The sequence below is a fragment of the Lolium rigidum genome, chromosome 1 (assembly GCF_022539505.1).
Source record: "Lolium rigidum isolate FL_2022 chromosome 1, APGP_CSIRO_Lrig_0.1, whole genome shotgun sequence".
Classification (NCBI taxonomy): Eukaryota; Viridiplantae; Streptophyta; class Magnoliopsida; order Poales; family Poaceae; genus Lolium; species Lolium rigidum.
In genome coordinates, this window is record NC_061508.1 from 213,531,203 (window position 1) to 213,548,789 (window position 17,587).

At 41.5% G+C, this 17,587-nt stretch overlaps 1 pseudogene; it reads left to right on the top strand.

The window, feature by feature from the left end:
- Positions 1–6,039: 6,039 nt before the first annotated feature.
- Positions 6,040–11,607, top strand: LOC124683103 (annotated as a pseudogene).
- Positions 11,608–17,587: the final 5,980 nt, after the last annotated feature.

Genomic DNA, 17,587 nt, shown 5'->3' on the forward strand with positions numbered 1-17,587 from the left:
GAGAACAACCTACATATGAGAAGCTGGATAGAGTTCTAGCTTCAATTTCTTGGGAACAAAAATTTCCTTTGGTGACGGTAAGAGCGTTAACTAGCGTTGATTCTGATCCTACTCCAATACTTATTGATTCAGGGGTGAAAGCACATCTGGGTAACCAAGCGAAATTCTCCTTTGAGCTACATTGGTTGCGACAAGAGGGTTTTTTCGACATGATAGTAAAGGAGTGGAAATCAGTTGTAGGTGTCGATAACCCAATGGAGGTGTGGTTGAATAAGTTAAGACATATCCGTAGATTTCTTAAGGGGTGGGCAAAAAATCAAAGCGGAAAGTATAAAAAAGAGAAAGAGAGATTGATAAATATTATTGAGAGACTTGACTTGAAAGCAGAAACGATTCTACTGAATACAAATGAAAGGGAGGTGTTAAAAAAGGCCAATGACAATTTGAACAAATTAAGAAGAGAGGAGGAGTCTAAATGGGCCCAAAGAGCGTTAAACATATTCAAGAAGGGGGAAATAATACGAGGTATTTTCACTTAATAGAGAATGGTAAACATAGAAGAAAGAAATTTTTCCAATTAGAGCAACAAGAAGGGACTATTGTCGGGGAAGATAATTTAAAGGTCTATATTACTGGATTCTATAAGAAATTGTTTAGGGCACCGGCACCAACCAATATTTCTCTAGTTGAAGAGGAATTTCAGGATATCACTCAGATTTCTCCAATTGAAAATGAGATCTTGACGGCTCCTTTTACTGAAAAGGAGGTGTTTGAGGCAATTTCTCAAATGGAATTGAATAAAGCTCCTGGACCAGATGGATTTCCAGCTGAGTTTTATCAAAAAAATTGGAAAGTCTTAAAGGATGATTTGATGGCTTTGTTTTCTCAGTTTACCAATGGGGATTTGCCCCTTTATATACTAAATTTTTGGGTTATCACATTATTACCCAAGAAGGAAAATGCGGTCCAAATCCAAAAATATAGACCTATTTGTTTGTTGAATGTATGTTTTAAGATTTTCACTAAAGTTGGTACGAATCGAATCTCGGGGATTGCCCCAAGAGTGATTAAACCAACTCAATCAGCTTTTATGCCAGGAAGGAATATTTTGGAAGGGGTAGTCATACTTCATGAAACAGTCCATGAGCTACATACTAAGAAAATGGACGAGGTGTTATTTAAAATTGACTTTGAAAAGGCATATGATAAGGTGAAATGGCCTTTTTTACAACAAACTTTGAGAATGAAAGGTTTTGCTCCAGAATGGGGTAGATTAGTGCAACAGTTTGTCCAAGGAGGTAGTGTTGGTGTCAAGGTGAATGATGATATTGGTCATTATTTCCATACAAAGAAAGGTTTAAGGCAAGGGGCCCTTTATCTCCAATGCTTTTCAATATTGTAGTGGATATGCTTGCTATCTTAATTGAACGAGCAAAAGAGGATGGTCAAGTAGGAGGGTTAATTCCTCATTTAGTTGAGGGAGGACTCTCTATATTACAATATGCAGATGATACAATCCTATTCTTGGAACATGACCTTAATAAAGCAGTTAATATGAAATTAATTTTGTGCCTCTTTGAAGAGTTGTCGGGTCTCAAGATTAATTTCCATAAAAGTGAGATTTTTGTTTTGGAAAGGCAAAGGAGGAGGAGGATCAGTATAAGCAGATCTTTGGATGTGATGCTGGACAACTCCCCTTTAGATACTTGGGTATTCCAATCCATTACAAAAAAAACTCAGGAATTCGATTGGTATCCGGTGGAAACTCGTTTTGAAGGTAAATTAGGATGCTGGAAAGGAAAGTTACTATCCTATGGTGATAGGTTAGTTCTTATTAATTCAGTGTGAACTAGCTTACCAATGTTTATGTTGTCTTTCGTACAAATACCTGTTGGGGTAAGGAAACGTTTAGACTTCTATAGATCTAGGTTCTTTTGGCAGTCTGACGCAAAAAAAAAGTACCAGCTTACAAAATGGAATATTGTATGCCGACCCAAAGACCAAGGGGGATCGGGTATTGAGGTTTTCGAAATCAAAAATAGATGTTTATTGAGTAAATGGATTTTAAACTTCTAAACGATGACGGGGTGCGGCAAGAGTTGATACATAACAAATACCTAAGACATAAGACGTTATCGGAGGTACAAGCTAAGCCTACTGATTCCCCATTTTGGAAAGGATTGATGGAGGTCAAACATGAGTTTTTTTCTAGGGGCTCTTTCAAAGTAGGTAATGGTAGGTCCATCCGCTTTTGGGAAGATACCTGGTTAGGAAATACTTCTTTGGCTCAGCAATATTCGTCCTTGTATAATATTGTACATCATAAGAATGTTACAGTTGCACAGGTGCTTTCCCAATCACCTTTGAATATTACATTCCGGAGGGTATTGAGTGGTATTAAGTGGACCTCCTGGTTACAATTATGTAGAAAACCCATGATGGTTACATTGAATAATGAGGATGATCGTTTTGTTTGGAAGCTGACATCTAATGGGGTGTTTACTGTCAAGTCGATGTATGAAGATCTTATGTGTGACCATACCCCTTATTTGAGAAAGTATCTCTGGAAGGTGAAAATACCGCTTATGAGATTTTTATGTGGTTCATGAGTAATAAAGTACTGTTAACTAAGAATAATTTAGCTAAACGTCATTGGAATAGATGTACAAAATGTGTTTTCTGTGGGGAACACGAGACTATTCAACATCTTTTCATTGAATATCCGCTAGCTAAGCTCGTATGGCGTACGGTTAACTTCACTTATGATCTTCCACCTCCAGCCAATATTACTAATATGGTTGGTAATTGGTTAAATGGAGTAGATAGACAATCTAAGGCTTTAATCCGGATTGGGGTTTCTGCTTTATGTTGGTCTATTTGGAGGGTCAGAAATGATATAATCTTTAATAAAAAAAGTCTCTTTTCATTTCTTGCAGGTTATCCATATGGTCTCCCATTGGGTCCAGCTCTGGGCCCTACTTTCCCGGGAGGAGCAGCGGGATGCCATGGCTTCTGGCTGCACACGGCTCCTGATGATTGCTCAGGATATCTTATGCCAGGCTGGTTGGCGATATACTAGAAGGCTATGTTGATTTCTAGTCATAGTATGGTTGTTTCTTTCGATGGTTGATTATTGTATCGATCTTCGGTGATGCGTGAGTTGTAAACGATATTTTCTTGAACCTTATTTTAATAAAGGGCCATGTGCATCGTCATGATGCAGAAGCCGGGGTTTACCCCTATTTCGAAGAGAAAAAAAGTTGCAAGGAAATAACAAGAACTTCGAATACGATAGTTACTCAGAAAAACCTTCATAGAATGAGCTACCTCCTACGTGGTCCTATGTCTTTTAGGAAAAATAAGCTAGGTCATGACCTTCGATATGACATAGTTTGCCGGAACAAGCTCATATTGAACACAGGCGTGAGGCCTGGGACTGGAAGCAATGTTGCATTTATGGGTTTTCAATTTATAGCCACGAAAACTCATTTTTCATTTTTCCACCGCTGAAACGGGTTTTTTCTATGAACCGGCTACAAGAAGCGCAATCTGTAACGGCATGAAATCTATGCACAAAAATAGAAGATCACTTCTGCACTAAGTTTCACATACCTACTCGCGTTCGCTCTCTATAAATTCATAGTATTTTCTAGGGAATCCTGCTCGATTTTGCTGGAAGCGGGCCAAATTGGAACTACACGTTAACTTTCGCTTGTTCTAGATTTTTGCAAAAATCATTTTCAAGTCCTCGTTGTGTTATTTTATCAGAGATACAATTTTGGTTCCGTGTGGTTCCCCCTAGTGGCCTCACACCGCTTGTTCGTGCGAAAAGTTAATCCGATGGGTCCCAATTTGAGCACAATTCCCTAAAAAATTAGAATATGGAGAGTCTTCCAAGTCGTCGTTTTAAGTGACCTACTTGCAAGGAAAATTCACGAACTTAGAATACAAAAGTTATTTAAAAAACACTTCACAAAATGAGCTACCTCCAACGAGGTTCTAAGCTAGACTTTTAGGCAAAATGAGCTACGTAGATGACTTGTTGTTTTATCAGAGATAGGATGTCAGTTTCTTGCGATTCCCTCTTGTGTGTTGGAAGTGTGCCTCCAACCGCGAGTTCTTGTGAAAAGTCATTCCGGTGGGTTCCAATTTGATCACAATTCACTCAAAACAGATCTAAAAAAATGGAGAACCTTCGCGAGGCGTCATTTAGGTGACCTACTTGCAGGGAAAAAAACACGAACTTAGAATACAACAGTTATTTCGTAAATCTCTTCACAAAATGAGCTACATCCTACGAGGTGCTACGTCATTTAGGGCAAAAATGAGCTAAGTGCCTTCGGCATGGCATCGTTTGCCAGAACGAACCCATACTGCACACATGCGTGTGGCTTGGGTGGAAAGCAGTGTTTCCTTCATGAGTTTTCATTTCTTAGCCACAAAAAACTCAATTTTCATTTTGCCCACGGATAAATATTTTATTTTTGTGAAGCGGCTACAAGAAGCGCAATCTACAATGGTAAGAAACCTATGCACAAAAATAGAAGACCACTTCCACACTACTGTACACATACCTATTACGTGTGTTTGCTTTCTGGTAATTCGTGATATTTTCTACGGTATCCTTTCGATTTCGGTGGAAGCGGGCCAAAATTTAAACCAAGCGTCAACTTTCACTTGTTCCTAACTTTTTCAAAAATCATTTTTAGATCCACAACGTGTTTTTTTATCTGAAATATGATGTTGGTTTCGCACGTTTCCAAACCGGGCGAAGTGGGTCTTTCCTATGTGACATCTGAAAATCACTAGCAAAGGGGGTATGTGACCGAGTGCCATCTAAAACACACTAAGCAAATATTTTCTTTGCTGATTGTCTTTGCTTGGCACTTGGCAAAAGTTGATGGCATCAGTCCACCCGTCAGGCGTGTGAGGAGAGAGCCACATGGCAGCTCCCACGTGGCAGTTCCCATTACGAGTGTCAGCAAAGAGACCTTTTGTCATATGTTTTTGTTTGCCGAGTGTATTTTCATGATCTCATCGTGCGAGTTTTTTTTGCAGAGTGTTTGTACTCAACAAAGGTTAAACTTTCCCATATGTATTCATTTGGCACTCGGCAAAAAAAGCTATTTGTCGCGTACCCGAGATTTGGCACTAGGTAAAGAAGGAAATACTCCGCAACGATGTGACTTCTGGTAGTGTTAATCCCTTTTAAACCCACAGCTTCTAGCTTGTATGCCTTCCAGAATCCATGGTGGGCATCATATTCCAGGTCTGAACCTCAAGCTTCGGTGTAATACCTTCTGATTTGGGTGAAAACAAAGCAAATATATGGAAAAAACAAGAGACATCATCAAATAACCTGCAACGCTCGATCAACTAGCTAGGGTGCGATTGGCGCGTCGCGCTCTAGCTAGACTGTTCTCCCAAAACTTGGTCCCCTAGATTTTTGAAAAAACAAAATTTATCGGATCGACAAGAAATGTCATGGACGTGACATCGCCAAGGCAATTAAAAACATAGCCCATCGTGACACCGTCAAGCCGAAGGAAAAGACAGCCCATCGTGACATCGTGAGCCGAAGAAAAAGAGAGCCCATCGTGACATTGTGAAGAAAAAAAAGCGAACCCATCGTGACATTGTCAAGCCGAAGGAAAAGAGAACCCCATGGTGACATCGCCGAGCCTTCGCCGTGGCGAAGAGAGGCTCGCCCTCACGCCATTGCCGGCCAATCCAATCCTTCCCTCCCCAACCCAACGTAGCAGTCCAATCCAGTATTTTATTCCCAGCTCGCTTTCTACTCGAGACCCGGCCATCCCGCCGCCGTTGCAACGCTCACGTTCCAATCTCCTCGCTCCCGTCGCGTCGACACCGCACGTCCTCCTCCGCTCCGCTCCTCCCACCACGTCGCACGCGTCGCCCTCACCCTAGCGCTATAAGAGAAGCCTCTCCGATCCGGTCCCATGGCACCCACGGCAGTATCTCGCCACCACCCCACGCACTTCCCTTTCGGCATTGTCGACTGCTCGCCAATCCACACCCATGGCGTCCGCAGCAGCAACCAGCTTGCCCACCCTCGCCTCTCCGGCTCCGCGCGTAGCTTTCTCCGTTTCCGCCGCTGGGAAGAACAGCAACGGCCTGCCCATGTCAGCCGGCGCGCGCCGTGTGCCGGGGATTTCTGTGATTCATTCGCAGCGGGGTAGGATGGTCGCGGCGGCGGCGGCGGCGACCAAGATGCCTCCCTCGGCAAGGGGGGAGGACGGGGAGAAGACCTTCGTGGAGGAGATGAAGGATATCGCTATGAGCCTGCACACCGAGGACCAGGCGAGGACAGTCAACACCTGCGGAACGCTACCGTAGAGGGCTACCTGCGCTTCCTCGTCGACAGCAAGCTCGTCTTCGAGACGCTCGAGAACATCGTCAACCGCGCCGTCGTCCCCTTCCCCTGGTGTGAGTGACTGCAAACCCTCGCCATTGGCCTTGCTTTTTGACATGTTAATTTCTTGGACGCTAATCCCCGCGCATTTGAATAAGCGCTGGAATTTTTGGCAGTAGGGCACATGCATGGCAACTTGCCGCCGTACACTGCAAAATCCAACGGCTGTGGATGTATTCGCTACAGAAGACTAAAAACCTAACATAAATTTCGAATCTTTTGCCCCTTGTGCAACTGCTAGCGCGTGGTGCTGGGTAGTGATTTTGTGAACGGTTTAGGCTCAGTTCTTTTGGCAGCTTCTTCTTCGAGAAGCTGCCCTCCCCAGCTTCCTGAAGAAGCCGCCCCCAAAATTTTGAAAGGTTTCCGAAATGGTCTAGGCTAGACTAGTTCGGAAGCCTCCCTAAATTTTTGGTGCGGCTTCTTCAGGAAGCTAGGGGGAGAGCAGCTTCTCGGAGAAGCCGCCAAAAGAAATGAGCCTTATTTGGAGTATATTGCTAAATTAAAATCGAATGTACTGGCGAAGGGCCAGACAAGCAATTGTTTTGCCATTCCTGGTTCTTCTGTTGTTTGCGAAAGATATGTTCTCCTAATACTAGCCATGGCTTACTAATCCAAATTCAGGTATACAAAGATTTTAAGCCCATAACTATTGCATATGCTTTCTTTTTTTTTTTTTTTTGACCTGGACTACGGCGGGCTTACGCCAGCCTGAACACTTTATAGCCAACAAAAACACATGGTGGTACAAAACAAGGGAGATGAGAGGCTCCTAGGTAGCTAGGCAGCTAGGAGAGAGAGCTAAAGAGAAAACGAGAAAGAGGGAGGAGAGTTCAGGGGGGATCGTATCCATTACACCAAGAATTAAGGAAGGAGGTTGAGGAAGGGGAGTTACATCTAAAAGCCCAGAGCCTAATGTCCTGGATACATCTACGAGTAACAAAGGAGAGACTTTCCACAGCGTCGTTGAAAGTCTGAGCATTCCGTCGCTTCCAAATATTCCAAGCAATGGCTGTGTTGATGGTGGCTTCCTCGTAGCTGCAGCTTTTCTTGAGGCAGAGGTCGGAGAAGTTGGAGTAGTCAGCGGGGTCGAAGCCGTGGTGGAAGAAGTCCCAGACTTCAGTGGCTCGAGGGCAGAAGAGCAGCAAGTGGTCGGTATCTTCATCAATGTTGCAGGAGAGGCAGGCGGCGGAGGTGGTGAGGTGATGCCGAAACCGCCGTTTGTTAGTGGGGAGCCGTTTCTTCCTAGCCAGCCAGCAGAAAATCTTGCATTTGAGAGGAGCTGCACTCCTCCAGATCACCGTCTCCATGTCATCTATCTGCAAATGCCTGAAGGAGTGGACATAGAAACATTTGTTTGAGAGTTTTTTGTTAGAGAGGCGGGTGTCTCGTAGATCCGGAACGTCAAGACGCAGGTCAACCAAGCTCAGCTCATGAGACAAAGCTCGAAGGTCATCCGCCGCGGCAGCAGTGAGGCGAGGTCCAAGGATGCTGCGGAGGCCCGAGGAGAGGGTAGTGGTGACATTAATGTGAGGGCGAGTAGAGTGGGAGAACAGGTTGGGGTAGCGTTCATGCAGGGGTTGATCCCCAAGCCAGAGATCTATCCAGAAGGCCGTGGAGGTCCCATTCCCCAAGGTGACCTTGGAGATAGAGCGAAAGGCAGCAAGACCGGCAACAATATCCTTCCAAATGGGAGTGTCAAGGTGATGGCGGTCCCCCAGGTCGCGGGAGCCATCCCAGCCGTACATCCGGCGAAACCAGGATGCCCAAGGGGCAGAGGAGTCAGCGTGAAGTTTGGTGAGAAATTTAGCGAGAAGAGCTGAATTTTGTGAAGGGAGGGATATGACCCCCAGACCTCCAAGCTTTTTAGGAACGTAGACGTTTTCCCAAGCCACCTTGCATTGGCCTCCGTTGCAAGATTCATCCCCGGTCCAAAGGAAGGCACGCAGACGTTGCATATGCTTTCGAGACAATACATACTTATTTTGTAAAACCAGATATTGGACTGAATTTTTAATAGGATGATGTATGTTCTTTTCTTCTATTATAAACCTATATGATGAGATGCACTTCAATACTAAGACTAGAGGCAGATCGAGAGTTCCCACTGAAAGTGATCTAGTTGAATTCAAGATTGGAATCACAATATTTAAATCACATTCAAACGTTAGTGTTTAACTGTTGCGAAGAGACATGCTGGATGTTGCCACAAACCAATTGTGGATCTGAATATATGCGCTGCAGGATATCACGTTCGATTCTTTAGGTGATTCGGCAACATTTTGTATCTAAAATGATCCCGGGGAAACACTTCGCGTCAATTTTTCACACTTCCCAGTTTGAATGATTTCGCAAACAATTATTAGTGACAAATAGTACTCATATATCAAGTTATCAACTAAGAAATATTTGGAACTCGTGCATTTTTAATCACATTTGCTTGTGATATGGAGCGTAATTTTTTTTGCTTCACATATAAGTATATACCATCGAGTCGCGGTCTCCTCACATTGCACTTTGTGAGGGTAAGGCTTGCCACTAACACCTTCCCCAGATCCCGCACAGTGCGGGAGCTCTCAGCACTGGGTACGTCATTTTGAAGGGCGGGCCTGGTGCAGCGGTAGAGCCTCACCGCCTGTGACCGAGAGGTCCCAGGTTCGAGTCGCGGTCTCCTCACATTGCACTTCGTGGGGGGTAAGGCTTGCCACTAACACCTTCCCCAGACCCCGCACAGCGCGGGAGCTCTCAGCACTGGGTACGTCCTTTTTATATAAGTATATACCGTAGTGGTATAGTGATTTTTCCTCTACTTGGCAAACATGTTGGATTTTACTCTAGGCACTGTGAATGGTTTTTTCATGCTATTGGCACCTGATATAGCTATATGCTGTCATCCAATGGACCACTGCTTTATTCCTGAGATGTTAGAAATTATTAAAAAAAAGTTGTTGGAAATCTTGGAGGGCTAAGGCTAACCGTGCGATAATGATAACAATTTCAGTTGTGTCTGCAAGGACATTTCCCTCGTAGCAAAATTCAGTTTTATGTTGATGTTGTTAACTTGTTATAATTTCGCTCTGCTGTTTGTTATGGACTGGTTTAGTCGGTTGTGGTGTGATAAACTTTGTTCTTGATAAATAATTCTGTTTTTTGGGACGAAAATAATAGTTTTGATCAAAACTAGCAAATAAACAAAGGGTTAGTAGATTGGTAACTATACCTATTGCAGCTGTATATTTAAAATTAAAATTGGCCATATCTAGATTATCTATATTAATCTGGTTTGATAAATGGTGTTTTACTTACCTGCTTTATATGAACTTGTGAAATTCATGGTTGTCTACTTTGACCACCTTCAGTTATGAAACTGTGTCTAGGAGGAACTAGACACTTTTTGATATAGTAGAAGCGGGACTTGGCGTGACAATTCCGAAATTCATCCCTGACAGAAATCGAACTCCGGTCGTTGGAGTGCGCCACTGCAACCCCAACCACTGGGCTAAGCCCATGCAACAAGTAATTTGTGAATAGACAGTAGGGACCTTTAGCTGCATAGTTCCATTAACAGGTAACACTGTCTGGTCACTTACTTAGAATTGGAAAGATTTAGCTCGATGGAATTTACTTTGTTTATCCTGCTTAGAACAATAAACATCGTTTTTCGCAAAAGAAAATCAATAAACATCGTAATTACTGAAATCTCATAGTGGTTCTGCCGTAAATTATACTAATCACCTAGGAACTTAGGAAGGACCAACAACATTTCTTTTATTGTTGTTGGCTAGATATTGCTGATTCACATTTTAGTTATCTATGCTTTCAGATGCGGAGTTTCAGAATACTGGGTTAGAGAGATCAGAGGCACTGAAGAACGATCTGAAATGGTTCAGTGAACAGGGTCACACAATTCCAGAACCATCTGCCCCTGGCACTAAACATGCTTCCTATCTGGAAGAGTTGTCTGAGAAGGACTCGCAAGCATTTCTCTGTCACTTCTATAGTGTGTACTTTGCTCAGTCTGCTGGAGGTCGAATGATCGGCGCAAAGGTACCACTTTTCAGTACAGAACCTTATACCAAAACGTTCATGTGATGTCACATAGTATGTGTTTGAATGGCTTCCCATATTGTTGTTAACAATGTGTTGTTGGCACTGATTCTTAAATCTCAATCTTCTGGTTTTTTACTGATTGAAATTCCAACTGAGGGTAGTATTATGATGTATGCACTCTGTTGAGGGTCACTTATATACACGCCTTCTGCTATGTAAATGGAGTGACAACGTTTTGTAGACCGAGCTACATGTAGCTTCTTTTTGCGAAAAATTTCGAAAATATCATTTTAAGTTTTTTTAAAATTGAATAAAATTCTATATGTAGGAATGATGTATTCTATGCAAATGCAAAATTTTAACTCGAGATGCATTGTATTCTGTGCAAAAATGACAAAAGTGAGGATCTGAAATAGCGAACAGTAACGAATTTTCAAACCTTCCGAATTCGTCAGATTTTGTCATTTTTTTCTGGCCCAGAATAAAAGGTGTTTGAATTGAGATTTTGCACGTTTGTAGAACACATCATTATCAACATCTAGGATTTTTTTTAGAATGTTTCGAAACCTTAAAATGTCTATTTTAAAATCTTCAAAAAAAAAAACAAGTTACATGTGGCTCAGGCTACATTTGCAGTTTCCGTGTGTAAATACTTTTACATTCATTCTATGGCTGGCCATTTATGTGGAACATGAATCCTTGTATTTTACTTATCCAATGCAAATCTGGGTATCATGGCAGCCTGTAATCTGTCAGTGTGGTGTGCGTGAGCGAGAGTTACCTGTTCCTTCATTGATGGATACCGTTTAACCTAGTAATCATGCCCTCTATACATTTTAGATTGATGAGAAGATTCTGAACAAGAAAGAGCTGGAGTTCTACAAGTGGGAAGGTTCCCTGTCCCAGCTGCTGCAGGATGTCCGCGCCAAACTTAACCAAGTTGCTTCTGTAAGTTTAAGAGATTTGTTTTCGTGCTCTTATTTTTGTTATGCCCGTGTGTCTCAGTGTCTTAACCCGATCATATTTTTGCTCAGACCTGGTCCCAGGAAGAGAAGAACCACTGCCTAGAGGAGGTCCAGAAGGCGTTCACCTATTCAATGGATCGCCTGCGCCACATATTCACCTGAGCGGAGCCAATAGCGAGCTCCATTCCATCTCCATTCCACTGTACGATAAACATTTTAAATATTAAGTCATGTATGTATGAGCACTGGGGAGGAACACGCTACACCGGGCCTGAACTGTTTTACACTTTTACAATGAATGTTTTATACAATAATAATAATCCTCCGTCAAAGGTGCATTACTTTGCTTTCCTCCCCGTCTAAGGCCTTGTTTGGTACTAAAGTTTTCGTGGGGATTAGTGCGGATAATACTCTAAAGTATTAGGTGATCCCCTATCGTCACCCAAATCCCCACAAAACTTTATCCTCAATCCACTAGGTAGGGTTAGAGTATTGGAGATTGAGAAAAATATACTAAGATTTAGAAAAAAGTGGAAATAAGTGGAGATTAAACTCGCTCAATACTCTAGTACCAAAATGCTTTTAGAAATAAGTGGGAATTTAAAATTTAGTGGAGATTATCCCTACTATCCTCAAAAACTCTAATACCAAATAAGGGCTAAGGGAGTGTGGGATATCTGGATATGGGGATCTCATCTCTTCCAGCTTTTCTTCGGCAGAGTCGTTCATTCTGTGTCTATATAAGCTAATCCAAAAGAGATTTATCTAGGGTTAATTGATGTGGCCTTAAACTTCCTGCATAAGCTTAGAGGTCTGGGTGTACTACTGGCTTCTTGCTCTTCTTCTAGGAAGAAGCGGGTCATCTTGTTGCCTCGCAACTATACTTCAAAGGTAGACACACGACTTCAAGTTTGTAGATGTCTCTCATCAACACTTGCCGAATGCTCAAACTAGGTGTGAGGCTCTTGCTTAAGGCCATAGAGGGAGCGCTGAAGTCAGCAGACCATGCTACCAAGAACAGAGTACCCAGTGATAGCGAGATATAAACATTCTCATGTAAATAAAAAAATGCATCAACAGTAAGCTGAGAGACAGAGCAATGACGAACAGAAGCGAGAACGAGGAGAGTGCGAACAGTGGTTCGGCAAGAACTCGTCGCTGGTCATAATTCATTCCAAAGGTGAAACAATAAATTATGTTCCATGCCTGGTAGATACCTTGGTGGATGTGCTAGACATATGACTAGGTTGCTCAAAACTGAGAAACTCTAACAACACAAGAGTTTGAATTAAAATATCAATACATGCGCAGTTAGCCGGGATCCTTCATGGAGAACTTAAATGGTACCAACGATCTAAGGCTCGGTTCATTCTGGAAGGGGATTCGAATACAAGATATTTTCACGGCGTTGCAAATGGTAGACACAGGAATAAACTCATTCATTCTCTTGTACAAGATGAAAGAAGATTGAAGGACATGAGCAACTCAAGTCATATATAACAAACTACTATAAAGGCATGTTTGGGAAACCAGAGGAAACAACTATCTCTATGGATGAAACCCAGATAGACGATATTTCTCAGTATCCATAGAGGAAGACACCTTTTTTACTTCTCCCTACTATGAGGAGGAAGTAGAAAAAGGATCATTTTCCAAATGGAGCACAATAAAGCATCACGTTCGGATGGTCATCTAGCCGAGTTCTACCAGAGCTATTGGGAGATTATCGTTTTGGAATTGCTTGAGCTTTTTGGTGCTCTGCATGACGAACAACTTGAGCTTTTTCGGTTGAATTTTGGTGATATTAGTTTATTGCCAAAGGTTAATGAAGCAGAGAGGATTCCACGGTATAGGACGATATGTCTTCTTAATGTTTGCTTTAAAAGTTTCACAAAATTTGCAACTATTAGGCTTAATTCGGTAGCTGATCAAGTGATATGACCTACTCAAACAGTGTTCAGGCAAGGAAGGTATATATACTAGATGGGGTTGTAACCTTGCATGAAACAGTACATGAGTTACATCATAAAAACATGAATGGTGTAATACTAAAGACCAACTTAGAGAAATCTTATGATGATGTTAAATGGTATTTCCTTCCGCAAACTCTTAGAATGAAAGGTTTCTCTGAAGAGTGACGAGCCCTAATTAATAACTTTGTTTTTGGTGGAAGTGCTGCCATCAAATTCAATGACGACATTGGTTGATAATTTTAGACAAAAAAGGTCCTAGACAAGGTGATTCATCATCACCAATGCTATTTAATATAGTGGTTGATGTGTTAGCCATAATTATTAAGTGTGTGAAACCTGATGGCAAATTGAAGGAGTGGTTCCTCATCTTGTGGATGGGGGCTATCTATTCTTCAATATGATGATGATACGATTCTATTTATGGAACATGACATTGGAAAGCAACAAATCCTAAGTTATATCAACTTTCGAGCAATTATCTAGTCTAAAAATTAACTTCTATAAAAGTGAATTGTTTTGCTTTGGTGATGCTAATACGTGCATTTTACATCATCAATATTGTTACATATATATTTAGTTTTATTGATATTTTTCCATCATACATCATTATTTATGCATTTTTATTTGATTTCCTGGACTTTCCTACAAATTACTCTTCATTGGTATTTAATTCCTCGGAGGCAGGAAACCTCCTTTTTCGTATTTTATTGTTTCAGGAACCTTCTGGACACCTAAAAAATTGAAGGAAAAATGCATGATCAGTTTTTCACCTAAAGAAGCACCGTGGGCCAAAGAATCATGCGAGAGGAGCAACGAGGGCTGAAAGAGGCCCAGTGGCGCGCTCTACCTTGCTGGGCGCGCCACCCATGCCCATTTCTCCCTCGGGCATCGTCTCGAGTCCCCCTTTTAACAGATGCCTCCGTTTTGCCAAAAAAATCTAAGCCATATTTTTCTCGAGATTTGTTGAGGCGAAGGTCCTCTCCTACTCTGTGAGAGGGTAGATCATGTCGTACCGGTGCCTCCAGTGAAAGGAAAATCGACGCCATCGTCACCACCACTCCTCCATGACGTAGGGGAGGCATCTCCATCAATATCTCCATCAGCACCATCATCACCATGATCACCATCTACGAGATCAACTTCATCCCCCTCATAGTTTGTGTTTGATTGAACGCTAGATATTTTTTGACATTTGTGAGTAGTTCCCCATGTTCCTGAGGGCATGGGATGATCTGGCTATGATTCTATATGATGTGCAATGAGTATTTGATCAAGGTTTTATCTTTTATGTTGTTCTATGATGATTTTATGTGAACGTCGACTGCATATTACTTCACCTATATGGGCTCATAGGGCTACACTTTAATGTAATGAATCAGTGTTGGAAGGGACGGAATGACATAAACCGTTTTCCAATAATATGAGTTGCATTAGAGGGTTTACGTCGGGGACCAATGATCTTATTGCTATGGTGGGATATTTATGTATTATGTATTAATGATTCCTATACTTGCATATGAAAATGGCTCTAGGATCTATCATAAGGGGTCTGTTTGCTCATATCTATGGCTGCACCTAATTTAGGCTCCGTCCCTAAGGGAATAAAACTTGACAAAATATTTATCATGTTGTGTAGAACTCTAATGTTAGTAAATCCATGCCGTCCAAGGGAAAACTTGTCTCATATAAGCATACACACACTTGAACTTGTCCTCTTGCTGCATAGAGGATTGGGTTTTCTCTCATTGAGAGCATTTGCATATTGTTATTTACTTTCTGCATTTATTTTAATGAAATTATACATTCAAAACACCAAAACTACTGCATCTTTATTATTTTTTGCTTGTCAAATCCGCTAACCATTATTTTCATCTCCTCGTGGGTTCGAAAACCTTTCTTATTAAAAAGTACTAGAATTGATCTCCTGCATTTGGGAGCCATTAGATGCTCTAGACGAGGTCGATCTATATGCCGAACTTTCTGGCTCTGGATTAGGCCAGTTTGCATTAGCTATTTGGGCATTCCGATTCATTATCGAAGGCCTACTAATGTTGAAGGGAAACAAGTCGAGGAGAGAATTTAGAAACATCTTAGTAGTTGAAAAGGAAAATTACTATCACTCAGTGGAAGACCGTGATGACGTTGGGACTCCAAGTGCAGAGTGTTGCGTCAGCAGAGTATTTCCCCACAAAGGTGACCCAAGGGTTTATATCGAACTCTCGGAGAACTGAGCAAAGAGTTATTTCTCCCTCTCTTCTTCTAGCAATCCTGCAAAGTAAAATAAAACCTTATGTCCCCAACTCCACCGTGTGGTTGTCAAGCACATGGTTTCGTGTACGGAAATAATTAAAACACAAGCAATAATAAAGCGAGTAAAACTAGATAGAATAAAGTAACTAAGCAATAAGGGTTGATTGTTTTGGATGCAAATAAGAAAATTAATATTTTAATATTTCGTATTAAAATAGTGCAGCAAATAGAAAACAAGATAAAGGCAATACAAAGGTGTTTATTATGATAAAAAGTGGACTGGGGTTCATAGGTTCACTTGAATATTCTCTCTTTTAAGTTATAGTGGACAACAAAAATTCATCAATGAGATATGAAGATGCAAAATAATAACATGTGAAAGATACACATTCATATGGGCATCACGTCCTAATATAGAGATGATGCAATACATCTCTCTTATACTCCACAAGAAAGGAAAAACTCCATGCAATCTTGTATTAAGAATTAACAGAGTGTAGCCATAAGTACTTTGACATGATGTTTGAATATCAAATATGTTACTTCGAACAACAATATCATCACTTTTGTCATGTGACGAACATATATAGCACATGCATTCACTTTATCCATAGTGATATAGCAAAAGAAAAGGCAATACCATAATAGGTCATGAATTTGTTGTCTCTATCCAATCACTAAAATCATGCTACTCCATGTAATACACACATCACCCCACACACGCTCTTCCATAGATGTTGGATCAGAACAAATACTTAAGGATGTGGTACATGATATCTATCTATCAATACATCTTGCACATAATATGATCGGATCTAATAGCACAATATCATAGAATAAGGATCCACCACATATGTATTACAAATATGGCAATAATCATGTAGGGCAGTTCATATGGCACTAAGAACTATGAAGAACATGAGAGAAATAGATCAAGATACTGCCACAAACCCGTAGTCCAGAGGTGGCTACTCCCCCTTGATCATGATGATGATGATGAAGACGTTGGAGAAGGTGGAGATCCCTTCGGCGGTGATCCACAGTGGAGTTTCCCCTCCAATCTTCGCTGTTGCAGCCTCTGTTTTCGTGTTTCTGTCTTCTGTGATGCTCTTCTCCCGAGAACTCTTTGGGCCCATATATATAGTGATTTTTAGGTCAAAATACGTCGATGGGTGAAATGATCACGCGATTTGGACGATCAACGGCCGAAAGAGCACAGGAGATAGTGAGAAGAAAAAATACCGGCTTACTAAATGGAGTGTTGGTTGCCGTCCTAAAGATCATGGTGTGCTAGGCATCTATGATCTTGAATGGCTCTTCTCGGTAAGTGGTTGTTTAAGCTTCTGACCAAAGATGGGGTCTAGCAAACCATTCTTAGGAGAAATATGTTGGCTCTAATGCGCTATTCCAAGTGTTATGGAAACCTGATGATTCATATTTTTTGGCTGGACTTATGGCGGCAAAGAAGTTTTTCTTACCATATGGTTCTATCTCTATTAGGGATGGATCTCAGATAAGGTTCTAGCAGCATATGTGGATAGGTAACACCACTCTCCAGGAACAATATCATGCTTTATACAATATTGTATGCCACAAAAGTGATACCTTAGTTAAGGTGATGGAATCTTTCTCACCAAATGTGACATTCACACGTGATCTTATTGGACCCAAGATGGCATCTTGGCATGCTTTGCTTCAGCGTTTGGCTTCTATCCATTTGACGCAGGCGTCCGATGAGTTTAGATGGAATCTATATGAGAACAGAAAATTCTCGGTGGACTCCATGTATAAAGCCTTGCTTCTACCTAATATGTCAGTGTTCAATAATAAGATGATCTGGAAAATGAAGGTACCACTGAAGATGCCAATTATTCGATCAGCGATACCTTCAGTTTCCATATCAGCAACTCTATCTCTGT